Raw genomic sequence first — 6773 nt, forward strand, 5'->3', positions numbered from 1 at the left:
TTTTTTGACAGAGTCTTCCTCTGTCACCCAGGCTGGAGTGCAGTGGAACAATCACGGTTCACTGCAGCCTCAACCTCCCGAACTCAAGAGATCCTGCCACCTCAGCCCCACCAGTAGCTGGGATTACAGGCGCAGGCCACCACGCCTGGCTACTTTTTAATGTTTTTTTGAGACGAGGTCTCCCTATATTGCCCAGGCTGGTCTCAAACTTCTGAGCTCAAGTGATCCACCAGCCTCGGCCTCCCAAAGTGTTGGGATTACAGGCATGAGCCACTGTGCAAGGGCGGATATGTAGATTTTTGAGAGACCCCCCCATTATGCCACTCATTCTTAGTTACTCAGGGGGCATAAGACCATTGGTAGCAATCCTTCTCTCTTGCAGACAGTGGAGAAACCTCCCCTGACTACTACTTCTCCTCCCTGATGGCCTTTGGGGAACTCCTTTCCTGATGTGAGTCTCCAGTTTGGGTAATCAGTCACTGTCATTCATTTGGTTCCATCCAGTTCCAATGAATTGGAGTGTACATGGGGGTAGCTCCTCCAGTTCTGCAGTAGTGGGGGCAGGAAAAGAGGTCCTAACTAAAGACTAGCCTCAGAGTGGGATACCTATGAGACAGCTAATAGTATTCCACACTACCAATATTGACATTCTCTTAGCATTCCTTCATTGGATTATTATGCTAATAGAGTCTCTGTCCCTTTGCCTACCTTGATTTATAGTAACAAACCCCCTTCTTATTGTGATAGTTTGAATTTTTGCCAGGTCCTGGTTGAGGAAATTCTGAGAAAAGAGATATATTTTTCTCTTTAAATTAGTGGAAGTGTGATGTGCTCTGCATGGTGATGGTTGGGACACTCCTTGTTTCTCAGGGTTCTTTTTGTCCTAATACTTTGCATTCCTTTGTTTGACATGTATTTCTTTTTTCCTGACCTCTTCACATCTCAACTTAGATGACTAATAGGCATCTCAAACTTAACAGATTCCACACAAAATTCATGATGTTCCCGGTCCCCTATCCTGTGCCTCTCCCATTCTTTCCCATCTCAATAGCTGTCATCCTGATTCACTTTGTTGCTCAGGCCAAAACACTTGGAATCATCCTTGACCCTCTCTCGTACTCCACGTCCAATCCACCAACATAGTCTGTTAGCTTTAATTGGCTTTATCTTTAGAATATATACTGAATCCGCATACTTTTCACTGCCTCCATTGCTCCCATCTTAGTTGACACCACCATCATCTCTCACATAAACTAATGCAGTAGTTTCTCAGCAGGGCGCAGTGGCTCATGCGTATAATCCCAGCACTTTGGGAGGCCGAGGTGGGAGGATTGCTTGAGGCCAGGAATTAGAGAACAGCCAGGCCAACATGGCAAAACTCTGTCTCTACTAAAAATACAAAAATTACCTAGGCATGGTAGCATGCTCCTGTGATCCCAGCTACTTGGGAAGCTGAGGCACAAGAATCGCTTGAACCTGGGAGGCAGAGGTTGCAGTGAACTGAGATCGTGCCACTGCACTCCAGCATGGGTGACAGAGTAAGACTTTGTTAAAAAAAAAAAACAAAAAAACAGTAACTAACAACAACACCAAAAAATATCTAATGTGGTAGTCTCCTCTGTGGTATTCCTGCTTCCACTCTTATTCCCTATGGTCCATTCACTACACAGAAGCCAGAGGGAGGCTTTTAAAAGGTAAAGCTGATCCTGTCAACCCCCAGATCAAAACATTCTAATGGCTTTCCATCACAGTTAGAAAAAAATACAACGTTTTGAGCCCAGCCTTCAAGGCCTTCCACAATTTGGCCCTTGGCTACCTCTCTGGCCTAGTATCCCACCATTCTTCCTTTGCTCACCTCATTTTACTGGCATTTCTTGCTTTTTCAGACATGTCAAGCAGTTCCAGGCCTTTGCACTCTCTGTCATTTCAGCCTATAATGTTTTCTCCTCAAATACACACATGACTCACATCCTCACTTCATTCAGATCTGTGCCCTCTGCAGAAGGCCTTCCTAGACCATACTGCCTAAAACAGCAACCCCACCCCATTACTTTTTATCTTATTTACCTGCTCTATTTTTTTATAACAGTCATGAGATTATACTATACATGTAATTATTTGTTTGCAATCTATTTCAAGCTTCGTATAGACAAAAATGTTGCCTATTTTATTCATTTCTATATTCTCAGCTCCTAGAACAGTGTTTGGCACATCATAAGAACTCAACAAGTATTTGTTAAATGAACAAATGATATATGAATAGGACCCAACATAGAAGCCTAAACTGTACTCTCCCAAAGATTCATATTCATCTTGTTTATATGTGGATGGAGGGTCTAGGAGGCAGGTCCACTAGGGAATTATTTGTTTAGGAGCCTAAGGGGCCTCTCAGGAAAGACACACCCTAATGAAAGAAAGAATAGACATATAAGGGGGGTCTTCCTAAACCTCAGGATTGAAGGAGAGAGAAAATTTCCCATATAGCTCTCATGTTGTAATTAATCAGGACATTTATAAATAATTAATAACAGAAACTGAATCCAACCCAGCTTATGAAAAAAAAAAAAAGGCACTATATTGGTACAAAAGGCTAGGAAGAAGAGTGGAACGCTCAAAGGAACCAAGCCTAGGGATTCAACATTGTCAGAACTGTGTCTGTATTTTATTTCTGTTTGCCTCTGCATCTCATTTTCCATTTGTCTCACTCTCTTGATGTAGACTGGTTTTCTCCATATTGCAGGAAACACAGCTGCCATCAGTCACAGCTTAGCAAAGAGAATTTCTATCTCCCAGAGTCCATTCATCTATCCCAGGGAACAATTCTGATTGGCCTTCCTTGGTAATGTGCCTATAATTTGATCCAATCATTGTTGCTAGGAGAATGGATACTCTGTGTTTGTCCAGGTCTGCTTCACATGCTTACCCTTCAGATCAGGAGTAGAGTCTATCATCAGCTGAAGGGGAGAGAGAAAGCCTGCTGGGAAGACCAAAAACAAACAAATAAAGCAAAACAATACCTACCAGAGGACACTATCCTGCTTATCTTCTGATCCACCTCCCAGATCTCATACCTAAGTCCTAAATAGAGAGAGCTTTGTAAGAATAAGTACCAATTTAAAGGACTATTTCACTAAAATCTCTGTGGGGCGCTCAGTACACAAAGCCACATCAGAAGCATTGGCTTTAGTAGTTTCAGTTGGGTGGGAGGCAGCTTGTGACAGCAGCAGCGGCGGCAGCAGCCAACTCATTGCATGGATGGCTTTGTTATAGGCATTAGAAGAGGATTATCACCCCCAGGGAGCTAGAGAAGGAACAGAGGAAATGCTGGAAGCCATTGGGGAGGCAAAAGGATTCTGTTAATGAACCTTCGGGACAGACCTCTGGGAGACTTGCAGAAATAGTTGGATTGGTGGAAGGCTTTGAAGAAGGGCCAATACAGGCAGGGGCAGAAACAGAGAAATTACTTTGTAAGATTATGTTGTGTACTCGATTTTATTTTCAGCCTGTTTCCCAGCTCACAAGGACACCCACTATCCACAGAAATGCAAGGAATGGGGGTAGTAAATTACCCAGTGATGCCCGGTCCCCTAGAGGGCTAGCACTGTGCTGAAGTCACAGAAATCTATAAGACTCTGTCTCTCTCAGGAAGTTGGAAAACAGGGCAGAAAGTAGATTGGTACTGGTTCTAGGTTCCACTGATACATGCTGGTCGACTATGATGTGGTTGCACCTAGCTGTTCTGACTCAGGAGATACTTTTCCCACTCTGATTTTCTCTCCACCTATTTCCCTCTTCCTGGCTTGAAGCCCAGCCAGGGACCAACACTACTATTAGAATAGGTTTCTCCTGACACTGCCTTCTGCCTGGCTTGGACCTCTGAAGCCTTACTCTTGCCTATCTTTTCAGACTCCAGACTATGTCTGTGTCCTCCAGTTTAGCTTTATACCCTGGATTCAGAACTTGGTTTCCCCCTCATAACTCACTGTAACTAGCTCCCTGGTCATTCGTTCTAGCTTCCCTATTCACCTGCTGGCCCAGCCTGCCTGTGAGTCCTGGCACGTGTTGTTTGGCAGCCACCCATGACCTAGCATTGTCAGCGTTCTTCCACCTTACTCCTCTTGTCACTTGAATTGCTTTCTCTACCCACCTTTAGAATATAAAGATGCTGCTCACGTTGATACATAATGTCTTCATATTTCAGTAGCTTGTCTGGCTGAAGGAACCTTCATAACCTCCTCTGACAATTCATTCCACTGTCTAATCACCATGATAGTCAAAGTTCTTCCTTCTGTCATACCATTTAGTAGAAGCCTGAGTGCTGCTGAACAATAATCATTCTAAATGTCACCCACCCAGGAGAGATGAGAACAATGATCCTCAGAGTATGCACTGCTTGAAATGTGCCCAGAATGTAGAAACACCTGTTTGGAATGGAACCAGTGATCCCCTGAACATATGTCACTGATAGGCCCAGGGATGTATAAGAGTCACTCCCAGAGTTTATTGGAGTAAAGTGTGGAACCAGTGGGGTGACTTTGAGGCCCCTGGCTCTTGAAGAAGAAACTCTCAAACTGAAGATAGAGAAAGGCAGCCTCCAGTGGCTGGATGGAGGCAGTGAGATTGCCCAATTCATGCAGTTTGTAAATGCTCAGTCCAGTGCCAGGTAAAACTAATTCCCATCTATTCATTTTTCCTTCTCTCTATCTTGACTGTCACTGTCCCCCTGCCCAAATCCAGGGCACCGAACTCTGCCTGCTTAGATTACTGCAATAACTCCTAACTGATTTCTGTGACATCACTCTTGCTCCCTTCTATTCTATTTTCCCCATAGCAGTGAGGAAAGATCACAGAGCAATCTTTTAGAAATGTAAATTAGATCATGTCACTCTCCTGCCTAAAACCTTCAAAAGCTCTTCATTCCACTTAGAATAAAATCCAAACTCCTTACCATGGCTTGTAAGGTTCTACAGGATCTGGCCTCTGCCCACCTCTTAGACCTTTCCGGTCTACCTTGCTTTCTATGCTCCTGACACATTGAATTTATTTCATTCCCTCCTACATGCTGATCTCTTCCTTTTCTGGAGTGTCTTTCTTTGCACGTGTGGTTTCCTCTGCCTGGAATACCCTTTCCTAGGCTTTTCTCAAGGCTGGATCCTTCTCAGTTTTTAGTTCTCAGCTAAAATGTCACCTCCTTTAGAGAGGCTTTCCCTGCCCACACTTGCTAAAGAAATTCTCTCCAGTCTTGTTTAATTCCTTCTTTGGCACTAGTCACAATTACAATTGTTTGATATGTCTGTTATTCATTCGATTTTGATCTTCTTTACAAGAAAGTAAGTTCCAAGACATCAATGTCATGCTATTCCCAGCCCTAGCACAATACTTGGCACATAATAGGCATTTAATAAATATATGCTGAACTAATGTTTTTAATAGTAAGTACTGAATATATACTTCTTAAGCAAATGGGTAAAAAGTAGAAGGGATCCCATAGACATAACAAAGAAAATAAAGGAATATTCTCAACAACTCTATGCCCACGAATTTGATAACTTAGGCAAAATGGACCAATTTCTTTAAAGACACATCTACATTTTTCCTTACACAGGGAAAAATAGGTAATCTGAATAGGTCTATATCTGTTAAAGAAATAGAATCAATAATTAATGACTTTCCAAAACAGAAAGCACTAGAACCCGATGGGTTCACTGGCAAATTCTACCAAACACTTTAGGATGAAATGATACCAATTCTCAACAATCTATTCTGGAAAATAGAAGCAGAAGAAACTTCCTAACTCATTCTATAAGGCCAGCATTATTCTAATATTAAATCCACACAGAGACATTACAAGAAAGGAAAACTATAGACCAACATTTCTCATGAACATAGATGCAAAAATTCTCAATAAAATATTAGCATATCCAGTCCAGCAATGTATAAAAACAATAAGCTATGAACAAGTGGAATTTATTCCAGGTATACAAGCCTGGTTTAGCATTCAAGAATCAATTAGTGTAATCCATCACATCAATAAGCAAAAGAAGGAAAATTGTACGATCATATTAATAAATGCAGAAAAAGGATTTGACAAAATCCAATGACCATTCACAATAAAGACTGCCAGAAAACTAGGAATAGAGGGGAAATTACTCAACTTGCTAAAGGACATCTACAAAAACAGGGAAGAAGTGAGGAAGGAGAGGGAGGGAGGACTGGAAGACTGGAGGGACAGAGGGAGAGAAGGAAGGAGGGAAGGAGGGAGAAAAGAAGAAAGAAGGGAGAGAGGGAGGGAGGGAAGAAAAAAAGAAGAAGGAAGGAAGGAAGGAAGAAGGGAAGGAAGGAAGGGAGGGAGGGAGGACAATTAATGAAGAAGTAGAAGTCATTTTACAGCTAACTTTGGTGGAGTAGATACATTCCATGAAAGTGTGGCATAATTGCATGTCTCTGGATTCGTAGACCCTTTTTATCCCAATGGAAAAGGCACGGCTAGCACATTCACACTGCAGTTTTAGTGACTGATACTATGAGTTCACCCCATCCGAGCTATTTATAATTACCTAGGGATTCTTGGAGTCATGTGTTAGGAAGAAATCAGACTTGTGTTAGAATTCCAGGCACTAGTGAGTGCTGGGCCCAGTGGGGAAAATTTCCCCCATTCTGTGTGTTCAATCTCATCTTCTGAGCCACAGGAAATTGAGGAACAATAGAAAGAGGAACATGGGGCTGGGCACGGTGGCTCACGCCTGTAATCCCAGCACTTTGGGAGGCCAAGG

Source organism: Colobus angolensis, unplaced genomic scaffold, assembly GCF_000951035.1.
Source record: "Colobus angolensis palliatus isolate OR3802 unplaced genomic scaffold, Cang.pa_1.0 Scaffold472, whole genome shotgun sequence".
In the NCBI taxonomy this organism is placed as follows: domain Eukaryota; kingdom Metazoa; phylum Chordata; class Mammalia; order Primates; family Cercopithecidae; genus Colobus; species Colobus angolensis.